Raw genomic sequence first — 14,355 nt, forward strand, 5'->3', positions numbered from 1 at the left:
TGATAAGGTATAACATACTCTGCTGAATAAAACATGAGTGACAGTGATATGTAGTACTTGCAGGCAGGAAACATTTAACAAGAAGTAGATAGACATCTACAGAGTGTGGAAAAGAAATAAACTTTGGTGTTTCTAAAATATTGATATTTAGGAGTTACTGCAGTCTATATTGGTCAATATAGTACTCTAAAGTCTATTTTTCAGCTCCTGATTAAGAAATACGTATTTTTCATTGCTTTAGCTGTTTGTTTTGAATCTGGGATGTAAGGCAACAGTAAGACAATATAAAGGAAAAGACATTAAATCCATCAAATGATAAACCTTGGAGAGAGGAAATTGTATGCAACTTTCAGTCTCCTATTCCTAAAGTGATAACATCTGACTTAAAAGCTATATGTTATAAATAATCTCAATCATATCCCCAAAACCTGAGTTGACCAAACATTCTGTAACTGACATCATCTATCATCATCTCATTTTATTTGCTTACCCATTTATTACAAGAAAAGCTTGTTAAATTGTGAAATATCATAAAATAGCATGATGCACTTCAGACATCCTCTGATAACTAGCAGGTAAATCAAATCTTGCTTCCAGTACATGAGCCCATCATTTAGTCAAGTATTTTGGAACCCTTTCCATCAATAAGGGTTGAATCAGAAAATCTAACAATTCATTCCTTATACACTTAGATTGAGATTTTATTATTGATAAAATTATAAGCATAAAATAAAGTAAGTATTAAAGCAATTAGTAAGTAATAAAGTTAAGAGTTGATTTGGGGTGCCTGGGTAGCTCAGTTGGTTAAGCATCTGACTCTTGATTTCAGCTCAAGTCACAATCTCACAGTTCATGGGTTCAAACCCTGCACTGGACTCTTCACTGACAACGTGGAGCCTGCTTGGGATTCTCTGTCTCCCTCTCTCTCTGCCCTTCCCCCCACTCATGTTCTCTCTTTCTCTGTCTCTCCCGAAAATTACAAACATTTAAAAAATAAATTTTTTAAAAAGTTAAAAGTTGATTTATATATTGTTTCCTTAAGACACAAGCATATATAGGCAACATTTTTTTTTTCTTGAGAGCCTGCATGTGTGCATGTGCAAGCAGAGAGGGGCAGAAGAAGAGGGAGAAAGAGAATACTAAGCAGGGTCCATGCTCAGCACAGAGCCTAATGTAGGTAGGGCTCGACCTCACCACTGTGAGATCATGACCTGAGCTAAAATTAAGAGTCAGATGCTTCACCGAATGAACCACTCAGGAACCCCAGCAATATTTTAAAGTTTCAGGGCTTGAAGGTAAGAACTCTGGAATTGGACTGCCTAGTTAAAATGGCATAGCACTTCTTATCAACTGTGTGACCTTGGGAAGTATAATTCATACCCTACTTTATGATTTCCTCATACTTCAAATGGGAATAAAGACAGTATCTATTCCATATGGACAGTCTGAAGATTAAATGAACTGAGATAATTGTAATCCCTAAGAGCAGAGTGATTCCTCAATATTTATTAACTACTGATACTGGTAATTTTTGAACAGGAAAAAGATTATGGTAAGAGATGATTCAAAAGGAGGTAAGTCTGAATGGATATTTAATTGTTCAAAACTATCCTTTTGTATCATACTATGATACTAGAGAACACAGGTTTTATTATATTCCCATAGAACTGAGGGTCAACTGAAACATCTTATGATCAAAATTTTTCAATATTCAAATTCCATTGGTGCTAATTTTTTTTAATTCTTAAAAAAATAATAATAATAAATCTGAAGATCTGGGCATTGAAATTAAAACTACCCCAAATCAACAACCTCCCAATGAACAAAAGTCCAGCATCAAACGACTTCACTGGTGAGTTCTACCAAACATTCAAAGAAAAATTAATACTTTATCTTTCTCAAATTCTTCCAAAAAAATTAAAGAGGAGGGAACACTTCCAAGCTTATTTTATGAAGCCATCATTACCCAGATACCAAAACCAAACAAGATACCACAAGAAAAAAATTACAGGCCAATGTCCCTAGTGAATATAAATGTAAAAATCCTCAACAAAATATTAGCAAACTAAATCCAACAATACATTAAAAGAATCCTACACCATGATCAAAAGAGATTTATTTTAGGGATGGAAGAATGGTTTGACATCCATAAAATCAGTCAACTTGATATGCCACATTAACAAAATAAAAAATAAAAGTCCCATGCCTATCTTAATAGATGCAAAAAAGCATCTGACAAAATTCAACAGCCATTTATGAGAAAACTTTCAACAAAGTGGGTATAAGGAGAAACATACCTCAACATTATAAAGGCCAATATGACAAACCCATAGCAAACAACATGCTCAATAGTGAAAAGCTTTTTTTCTAAGCTGAGAAACAACACAAAAATGCCCACACTAAAAAAAAAAAAAAAAAAAAAATGCCCACACTTACTACTTTTGTTCAACACAGTATTGAAATCCTAGCCATAGTAATTAGGCAAACAAACAAATAAATAAATAAAATCCAAATAGGAAACAAAGAAGTAAAGCAGTAATTATTTGCAGATGACATGATTCTATATGTATAAAACCCTAAAGACTCCATCAAAAAAGTCTTAGAACCAATAAATGAATTCAGTAAAGTTTCAGGACACAAAATCAATATACAGAAATTAATAGTGTTTATAAACACTAATAACAAACTACCAGAAAGAGAATTAAGAATACAATCCCAGTTATAACTGCATCAAAAAGAATATCTAGGAATAAATTTAACCAAAAATGTGAAAGACCTTTACACTGAAAACTATTAGACAAAGATGAAATAAAATGAAGAAGAAACAAATATATGGAAAGATATTCCATGCTCATGAATTGGAAGAATAGTTAAAATGTCCATATTCCTCAAAGCAATCTACAAATTTAATGCAATCCCTATAAAAACTTCAATGGCATTTTTCAGAATGAGAACAATCCAAAAATTCTAAAATTTGTATGGAACCACAGAGACCCAGAATAGCCAAAGTAATCTTGAAAAAGAAAACAAAGCTAGAGGTATATTATGCTCCCTGATTTTGCTACATTGCAATGCCACAGTAATCAAAACAGTATGGACTGGCATAAAAACAACATACAAATCAATAGAAAAGAATGGAGAGCCCAGAAATAAACATACATATATGTGTGCGCGTGTGTGTGTGTGTGTGTATATATATATAGTCAATTATATATATATTTTTATATATATATATATATATATATATATATGGTCAATTAATTTACAACAAAAGACACAAGTCTATACAATGAGGAAAGGACAGTCTCTTCAATAAATGGTGCTGGGAAAACCAGTCAGTCATGTACAAGAGAATGAAACTGAGCCACTATTTTACATCATACACAAAAATGAATTCAAAATGGATTAAAGATTTGAATATAAGACCAGATACCAGAAAACGAGAAGAAAACATAAACAGCAAGCTCCGTGGCACCACACTTGGCATTATTTCTTTTGGATCTGACTCTGAAGGCAATGACAATGAAAACAAAAATAAACATATTGGTCTCTATCACACTAAAAAGTTTCTGCACAGCTAAGGAAAGCATCAACAAAATTAAAAGACAACCTTCTGAATGGGAGAAGATATAATATCCATATAGCCATTATCCAATATCATATCATATATCCAATAAGGGGCTAATATCCAAACTATATAAAGAACTCATACAATTCAAAAACAAAACAAACAATCCAATTAAAAACCAGGCACAGGATCTGACATTTTTTTCCAAAGAACACATACAGATGGCCAACAGCCACATGAAAAGATGCTCAACATCACTCATCATCAGGGAAATGCAAATCAAAACAATGAGATATAATTTCACATCTGTCAGAATGGCTATTATCAAAAGTCAAGAAATAACATGTGTTGGAAAGGATGTAGAGAAAAGGGAACACTCATATACTGTTGGTGGGAACATAAACTGGCTCAGCCACTATTGAAAACATGATGGAGATTCCTCAAAATAAATTAAAAACAGAACTACCATATGATCCAGCAATTCTACTTCTGGGCATTTATTCAAAGAAAATGAAAACAAACTAAAAAAAGTAATGCACCCCCATGTTCACTGCAGCATTATTTACATTAGCCAAGATATGGAAATAATTTGCACGCATAAATGGAGGAATATTGACATGGCATAAACATACCAGGGAATAGTACTCAGCCATAAAAAAGAAGAAAATTTTGTCATCTGCAATCACATGGATGGACCCTAAAGGTATTATACTAAATAAGTCAGGCAGGGAAAAACAACTGCCATATGATTTCACATACATGTGAAATCTAAACCAAAGCAAACAAAAATTACAGTTACAGAGAAAAGATTGGTGGTTATCAGATGGGAAGAGGGTGGGGGTGGCCTAGGAGAAAAGGTGAGAGGAGTCAATTGTATGGTAACAGATGGTAACAAGACTTATTGTGATCACTTTGTATTCAATGCAAATATCAAATTATGCTATATATCTGAAAATAATGCCATACCAAGTTTACTTCAATTAAAAATTAAATAAAATTACACTTAAGAAGTGTCTATGGAACCAAATGAGTTTTTTTCAACCTCCATTCTTTCCAAGTTCTATTTTAATAGGCTTCAAATACTTTTATTCTTTATCCCCTTCATTATTATGATAACCATTTTCTAAATTAATGCAATCATTATTTTTTTTTCAGTATAGAGACTGCATAAAGTACCCTCTTTGTTCCTAGAGACACAAAGAAATTGGAAGGAGTATCTGTCCTCAGAGAGCTTAGACATTAAATTAGGCAGAAAGAATGTAAAAACATAATTCTAATACTGCAAGACAATTGTTAGAGCTTAACTCAGGTGGCTGGGTGGCTATCTGACTCTTGATTTCGACTCAGGTCATGATCTCATGGTTCGTGAGATCAAGCCTCAGGTAGGGCTCTGTGCTGACAGCAAGGAGCCTGCTTGGGATTCTCTTTCCCTCTCTCTCTGACCCTCGTTCACTTAAAACATTTTTTAAAAATAGAGACAGATTTACAAAGGAAATCTAGTCATATTTAATGGGTAGCCAAGCAAGACTAGCAAAGAAGGAGAGGCCTAAGCTATATTTTGGTTGATGAACAGGCACTTCACAGGATAAAGGGTAAACATGGAAGGAAGGGAGTTGAGACAAGTCCTGATTCCTAGTATAAGAAGCAGGGCCACCAGCACAAAAGACCCAGAGCATCTAAAAATCAGCCAGTGTTTGTTACAAGGGTTACAACTGGAAGAATGTGGTGGGTGCAGACCTTGAAGGGCCTTGTACCACCATTTAAAAAAACTTAGTGTTTATTCTCTAAATTATGGAGAGCCATTGAATATTTTATGGGATGTAAAGATGTAATCATATTACAGAGATACTGAAATAACAGTATTGGCAGGCTTCAGTATCTAACTGATTAGATACAGGAGGAATGGGAGTCTTCAAAGGCTTGTTGGTTCCTGGCTTGCACTGGGTAGTACTAAATTAGACTCACTATAAAAATAGTGTAGTAAAACAAACAACAGGTTTGCATTTAATGAAAAAACACAATAAAAACCGTTAGACTGTATAATTTGGATTTGTTACAGGCACTAACTACCCTACATCTTTATTCAGGAAAAATATCTGGTTCTGAAAGTTTACCTGATTCGTTATATATGTACAAAGGTGGTTTATTTAAAACAAGGCAGTACTCAAAGCACTTTACCAAATGCAAGAACAACAGTTCAACATCAAATTATTCAGTACTCACCTTAATATGTACTATGTGATAATTGTTACTATAATAGAATCTGCTTTCAACTCTTAATTTTCTAAACAGTTCAAGTCTGACTTTTTGAGGTAATAGGTGAGATGAGACACCATCATAAAATGTAATATAGAATTACCATTCCATTTCCAGGGGCATGCTGAATGAACTTATAATAGGCCATGTCTAGGAGTTACTCAGAAAAGGCTAGGTATCAGATTTTACGGCTGAAGAAGCTCTAGCAATGTACCAAAGTTATCCTTAATGTAAAGTTATGCAGAAACTATCACAGGTTGGAAAATTCCACTTAGCACAATATAACATACACAGCAACCTAGTAATATAAGAGTAGGGCTTGCTGTAACACACCATTACAGAGAAACTTAGTTCTCAAGAGTCTGCTGTTTGTGTTTCGAGTATAAACCACATGTTCTTTCTTTAATTCTTACAATTTTCTGTAATTCTGAAAGTGTTACAAAATGTAAATAAATGAACTAGTAGCTTTGAAAGAAATGGAATAAATTTGCCATTTTTGACTTCTTGTCTGTAATTAAAGGAAATGGAAGAAAAAAATGTAGGAGTTAATTTTAAATTCTCTCTACCTTTGCATGTGCTTGAAATTTATAACACATATTTTAAGAATGTATTATTTTCTTAATTTTTTCTACATGACATAAATGATCAAAGTTTCAAATCTAGGATATAGAAAATATAGCATTCCAGAATGACCATTTTCAAAACTCATTGAAATTCTTTACACTTCTATATCAATTACACTGTTTAAATATATTCATATACACAAACATGCTCAATAAACAGTTGCAAGAATAATACAAGTAACTTCCATATACCCATCAACCAGAGACTTTCCAATTGTCCCAATACTGTTTTTGTTTTGTAGCAAAAGAATCTAAGCCAGAATCACAAGGTGCACTCACTTCATATGTCTTTCTAGTTTCCCACAATCTGAAATATCTCCTTGGCTCTTTTTTGGCTTTCATGATCACAAAATTTTTAGCACAAAACAATAATTTGGTAACATATCTATGTGTATTTATGGAGTACCACCATTGATTAGGCTCAGGTTATGCACTGTTGGCCAAATTATCACAAAAATTAGCACATGACACCCATTACTGGTGCTATTAACTTGGTTTACTTATGATAGTGTCTGCCATGTTTCTCCAGTTGTAAAGGGACTTGTTTCCCCAACCCACTGCCACTATAATTAATAAATGTTTTGTGGCAGGATATTTTGAGACCATGTAAAATCTCATTTTTCATCCTACCCTAACCCAATGCCAGTTTTAGCATCCATTGATATTTCTTGAATGATTTAGTCATTTATATGGTGGTTTGCAAGTGTGATTTTCTTTTTTCTTAAATTGTATTTATTTACCTTAAGAGAGAGATAATATCCCAAGTAGACACCATGCTCGAATTCACAAACTGTGAGATCATGATCTGAGAGGACATCCAGAGTTGGACACTTAACCAACTGAGCCACCTAGGCACCCCATCAAGTGTGATTTTCTAATTTAATCTGTTATTTTACATTTACTAGTTTGTATTCTATAGCAAGGAAGAGATTTTACTCTTCTCTATTTATTATTTTATTTTATTAAGTATAAATATATATTTACATTCATATATCTTATAAGTATACATATTATATATTATTTATATAATAATTATAAATAAACTTATAATAAATTTATTATTTTATCTTACTAATATCAGTATTTCTATTCTAGAAATCCCTATATTTCTATTTTATTCAATAGGTAAAAAAAAAAAAAACATTACTAATAGTATTTTTACACTCAAATTGACCTCAGTTTGATAGACTGAAGCTCCCAGAAGCTGACTTCTGTGATCTTTTAAAATGTCTCCAGGGGAGCCTGGGTGGGCCAATCAGTTGAGCATCCGACTTTGGCTCAAGTCATGATCTCAGGGTTTGTGGGGCTGAGCCCATGTCAGGCTGTGTGCTGATAGCTTGGGGCCTGGAGCCTGCTTGGGATTCTGTGTCTTCCTCTCTCTCTGCCTCTCCCGTGCTCACCCTCTGTCTCTCTCTCAAAATAAATACCCATATATATTTTTTAATCTCTCCACTATTTTATGAGCAATTCCTTAAGTTTCTCACAAAACAAGTTATTCCAGGTTTAAATTATTCTTTCCTTGCTTTGGTCTTAGAAACTGTAACTTCTCAAGGTATTTAGAAACCAAGGTCAAGAGCTCATCTAGGTATGCGAATTGTTATCCCCAGGTACCCTCAGAAGGAGAAGAATGGAAGGGAGGGAGGGAAGAAACTGAAAGAGAGAAGAAGAGAGGCTCTTCTTTTATTTGGATGTATATTAAAGCATATTATTGACATCTTGTGATTACATCCCTGTATATATTACAGGATATATCTCTAAAAGTCATAAAGTTTATACACACACAGATTTCATATAACACCCAGGACATGATAAAATACCATGGATTGACTCAAAAATGTCTTTTTCAAGTTGATATATTCATGGGAGTATAATTGGTATACCCCCATCATAGTCTCTATTAAAATGTCCAAGTTTAGGGGTGCATCCTACTCTTGATTTCAGCTCAGGTCATGACCTCATGGTTTGTGAGATCAACCCCCACATCAGTCTCAGAGCTGACAGCGAGGAGCTTGCTTGGGATTCTTTCTCTTGTGCTCTCTCTGCCTACCCCCCTGCTTGTGCTCTCAAAATAAATAAACTTTAAAGTAAAATGTCAAAGTTTTAAATTCAGTGTCATATTTCTTAAATCTCCTTTAAACTCAGAAGTTCTTTTTTCTTTTTTTTTTTTTATGTCATTGACTCCTGAAGAATCAAGAGTTAGTTGTGCTTGACTAAGGTCTTAACCTTCCCCTCAGCTTGACAAAACTTTAAACAGGTTTCTTCCTGAGTATATACCTCTGACCTCCCTTTCCTTAGAGAATTTACTTTAGAAAACCTGCTATTGCCAATTTTGTCTCTACCTCTTTGAGATATAAATCTCAGTCTCTTGCCAGGTCTACAACCCAATAATACCTTTCTAAAAACCTGAGAGCCATTCCTTTGAAATGTAATTATCAGGGAAGATAATGCCCCTATCTCCTAGCCTCAGTGGGAGGGAAGCAGCCAATTAAGCACCAATTAGCAACACTTATGGCCTAATCACACTAACCAACTTCCCTGATTACATTCTTCAGTACTTCTCACTAGCTCAGTTTAAGGCTGGAAACTCTCTTATTTCAGCAGAGCTGAGTTCCATCTCTCTCTCCCCCTATTGCAATAGTCTTGAATAAAGTCTCCCTTCGCATTTAACTTGTACTGTGTAATTCTTCTTTCACATTAAATAATCTTCTTTCACATTAAGCTTGTACTTTCCTCTGGAATCAGCTGTGTGATTCTTTGCATATAGTTTATATCTAGTCCTTCTTAGTTATGACTGAACATTTATGACCTCAAAATTCATACACTGGAGCCCTAACCCCTAATCTGATGGTATTTGGAGGTGGGACCTTTGGGAGGTAATTGAGTTCAGATGAGTTTATGAGGGTGGAGCTCATTTGGATTACTGGACTTGTAAAAACAGAGCATAGTGCTATCTGCCAAGTGAGGACACAGAAAGGTGGCTGTTTGCAAACCAAGATGAAGGTCCTTCCTTACCATAACCAGGTATGCTGGCATCCTCATGCCTGACTAGTAGCCTCCAGAATTGTGAGAAAGCAGTTTGTTTTTCAAGCCATCCAGTCATTGGTATTTTGTTACAACAGCCTGAGCTAACACACCTGTGTTTTCCATACATCTGAAATTAACTATAAATTCTTGATTATATTCAGATTCAGTTTATTAATAAGAATATTTCAGGGGGTGCCTGGGTGGCTCAGTCGGTTAAGCGTCCGACTTCGGGTCAGGTCATGATCTCACGGTCCGTGAGTTCGAGCCCTGCATCGGGCTCTGTGCTGACAGCTCAGAGACCGGAGCCTGCTTCGGATTCTGTGTCTCCCCCTCTCTCTGCCCCTCCCCCACTTGTGTGTGCACGCTCTCTCTCTCAATCTCTCAAAAATAAACATTAAAAAAAATTAAAAAAGAATATTTCATAGGTTATTCTATTTACCAATACAGAAGGAACATATTGTGGACTGAATATTTTCCTGCAAAAAATTCACATGCATGAAGCCCTAATCCCTAATGTGACTGTATTTGGAGACAGGGTCCTTCAAGAAGTAATTAAATTTAAGGCTGTAATCCAATAGGACTCATGTCTTTATAAGAGGAAGAGATACCAAGTGTATACACACACAGAGAAAAGGCCTCAGGAGAACAAAGCAAGAAGGTAGCTGTCTGCCAAGGAGAGAATCACATTCAAATCAGAATCACCTAGAGAGGTTTCAGGCCACCTGATGCCCAGGTGGTACCCAGAGCCAATTAAATCAGAAGCTCTTGGGCTAGCGTTCAGGCATAAGTACTTTTCATCAGCTGAACTGACTTATAAATCACATGCCATAATATTCACAGATTAAAGTATATTGTTTAATACATATAATAGGAACCTAGTCAAGATACAGAACATTTCCATCACTGAATGGAATTTCTTGCTCCTGTGCAGGATGGATCCTGGCAATTTGGATAGCTACTAAAAACTTTGTGTAGGGGTGCCTGGGTGACTCGGTCGGTTAAGCGTCTGACCAGCTCAGGGCATGATCTCATGGTCCATGGGTTCGAGCCCGCATTGGGCTCTGTGCTGACAGCTCAGAAACTGGAGCCTGCTTTGGATTCTGAGTCTCCCTCTCTCTCTCTCTGCCCCTCTCCCACTTGCATTCTTTCTCTGTCTCTCAGAAATGAATAAAGGTTGCTTTTAATTAAAAAAAAAAAATTGTTAAATATAGTACCTTGAAGGTCCTAAGATGGTTATGAAGAAACAAAGTGATAGAATATAAAGCTACGAGAGTATAATACTATCCCTAGGTACTGTGAACAAGTGTAAAGAGGGCTTCTAACCTGCACACCAATTTGCAATAAACATGATTATTTTTAGTACTTTGTTTCCTTCCTTTGTCCCTTCTTCCTTCCTTCCCTCTCTCACATAGTCCTGATTTATTTCCCCCCCATCTCTAGTTTACTAGCTATTTCATTTTATTGCTTATTTAGCCTATGTTTATATTCCTGCTTCTCCCTCCCCCCGTCAATTTACTGATTTTAATCTGTCTTTTAGCCAGAAAACAAACTAAAATCACACTGGATACTTTTGAGAGCCAACGAGTCTTTCCTATGAATAAATTCCATGATGTTTAATGTTTGACATTATAACTTTTGAATTCTACATGGGGAATATGCTGTTTTGCTGAGTTTTGTATCATTGCAGAATTATTCTACATCATAATCGTGATTTAGAATCTGCTAATCAACTCCTACATTTCTCTCTGCCATCAGGAACTCCACATCTGTTAGCAGCAAACTCTGCTCTATCGTTAACCTCTTCTCTGAATTTTCTACTTTCTGGCCTTTATTAACAGCTGCTTCTGAGACCACTGGGCTGCAGCACTATCAAAAGGAAGCGGATTTTGCTGTTATCAATTATCAGGGCCAGAAAGAGGAGGTTTGGTGAGGTGGACCAGATGTTTTCTCTGTTCCTCACTAGTGCTTCCAAAACTCCTCTCAGAAACTTCCCTTAGCCACACCTCCTTCAGTAACATCTTGTGCTCCACACTTAAACTCATGATTCACATATATAATTCCTTTAGTCACCCCTTTGTCATCACAGGTAACTTCACTATTTATGACTCACTTGGGCCACCACCTCCTATCCCTCCCACTTACTAAAAAATCATCCAAATTTTCCATTGTACTGACCTCGACATTTTTTTCTTCTTCCCAGATTTGATTCCATGGTTTATTATACACAGACTATTGCAAAAACATTCTCAGCAAACTAGTCCCACTCAGTACCACCACTCTTAATTGGTGTACCCCCATCACAGGTGAAGTCAACTACCCTCTTAAAAAAAATCACAGTCTTGGGGCGCCTGGGTGGCTCAGTTGGTTAAGCGTCCGACTTCAGCTCAGGTCACGATCTCATAGTCCGTGAGTTCGAGCCCCGCGTCAGGCTCTGGGCCGATGGCTCAGAGCCTGGAGCCTGCTTCCGATTCTGTGTCTCCCTCTCTCTCTGCCCCTCCCCCGTTCATGCTCTGTCTCTGTCTCAAAAATAAATAAACGTTAAAAAAAAAATCAGTCTCACTGGTTTAATTACTTTTTAATTTTTTTTAATGTTTATTTATTTCTGAGACAGAGACAGAGCATGAGTGAGGGAGGGGCAGAGAGAGAGGGAGACACAGAATCTGAAGCAGGCTCTAGGCTCTGAGCTGTCAGCACAGAGCCTGACGTGGGGCTCAAAATCGCAATCCGTGAGATCATGACCTGAGCCAAAGTTGGTCACTCAACCGACTGAGCCACCCAGGTGCCCCTGACTGGTTTAATTTTTAAATAAATGATAATGCACCTCAAATGACTAACACTGCCTGCTGCTCTTACTCTGTGCCTTTAGGAAGTTCACTTTCTTATTACATATAAACACTATGTTACCCTTTCTCCTTTATTCATCACAACTCTACCCCAACACATAGCCAATGGCTTTGCAGCCTACTTCACTGAGAAAGTAAGAGATCCTAATATTAAGCCTGGGATCATGGGAACAAATCAAGATCATCCCATGCAAACCCAGACACAACCTGACTTTTCAGTAGGTTTCTTTAAGTCTTTACTAGGTGAGGTTTTTTTCTCCCCCACCCCCCCCCCCCCCCCCCGTACTGGGATTGCATTAAAAATAAAGTTGCTTTGCAATTTTTTTTCTACAGATAGTATTCTCTATTAGTGAGCCTAGATCCTCATCAATGGCCCAAGATAGGTCAGTGCTTTGAAAACGTGGTATACAAAATGGAAGAGGAGTTAAGAGCTGTGTTATGTATTCGACTCTAATAGTACTGTGTAAATTTGTGTAACTTTCATAATACCTAAGATTTGGTTTTATAATTGGAAAATTAGTATATTGGTCTCAATGATCATTAAGATTCTGTCAGAGTCTGAGATTTTGTGATTCTCTATATAAAAATCCTATGGAACTCAAAGCAGAAGGGAAGCATGAGTAATGACAACACAATTATGGTTTTAGAAAACTTTGTACATTCATGAGTTAAAAATTTTGCAATTCATAACATAAAAAGATCATTATTATGTAAAAACGATAGAACTTTTTGTCATTCTGTGCAGTATCATATAAATGTTCTCCAAAAAATTTAATTTCAATAAAATTGTTTCATTCTATTCTTAATTGTGGCCGCTCATAATTTACTTTTACAATACCTTGAGGGAGTGTTGTTTACAATCTGAGAGTACTAGAACTTTTCTGAAAAATTTCATGTGTGTTTTATACAAGGAAAAAAGTTCCCTTGGAGTATCATATAAATTTAGGAACACAGCCAAATACCCAGATGCTATAAATCCACACATTTTCTTTTCAGTTCTTGAGCTTTGTAAATCAAATCTAATCCCCAATGTGTAATATATGCTGTCAGCTATTACTTGCTATTAATAACAGGTGACATTCTTCTTAAAACAAGTATAAGACATTGTATCACATTTAAATGTAACAATTACAAGTCTCTGCAGCTAAATGGAGATGGTAATAGTAATAGTAAATAAAACTTTACAAAATCTAGAAAATTAAAAATGTACTAAAAAGTAGTTTTATTTCTGAGTTGGTACTAAAAGTCATTAACACAATAACTACATTTAGGTGAAAAGTATCCCTGAGTGACTGAAGCAGTGATTTATAACATACATACCTACTGAAATTAGGTTATGAGACCCAATCTTTTATCAAAGGTATTATTTTGCATTACCTAACAAATATAATTTCTAACATTTCTCAAAAACAAAGCAAAACAAAAAACTAAATCAAATATTAATCCTTAAGCTTAAAGATGTAATATTAGGTCCTATGGTTTATACTTTGTATATAGGAGGATTTAAGATTTTTTTTCAAAAACACAAACTTTATTTTGACTATAGTATTTTCTGTCTAAACTTATCCAATAATCACTCATATCAGTCACACACATACACATTCACATAGACAAATATATTCTTTCCTAATCATAAATCTCTATACCTGTCTATATTGCTTTATTATCCATTTATTTGCTTTTCCCTCTTTAGTAAAATGGCAAAATAGCTCTGTATTAATTTATCATTGCTGTCTTAACCAATTGCCACCCAATGGTGCCTTAAAACTGCACAAATTTATCTTACAGTTCTGGAAGTCAGAATTCTGAAATGGATCTCATTGGACTAAAATCAAGGGGTTTGTTTGTTTGAAGGACTGCATTCCTTCTCAAGGTTGGGGAGGAAAAAAACCTTCCCTGGTCTTTTGCAGCTTCTAAAGGTTGTACACATTCCTAAGCTTGTGGCCCCATTCCACCTTCAAACACAGCAAGGGCTAAGTGAGTCTTTTTAATGCTGCACCACTCTGACACTGACCCCTCTGTTTCCGTCTTCCATATTTTA

Source organism: Panthera tigris, chromosome A1 (assembly GCF_018350195.1).
Source record: "Panthera tigris isolate Pti1 chromosome A1, P.tigris_Pti1_mat1.1, whole genome shotgun sequence".
NCBI classification, from domain to species: Eukaryota; Metazoa; Chordata; class Mammalia; order Carnivora; family Felidae; genus Panthera; species Panthera tigris.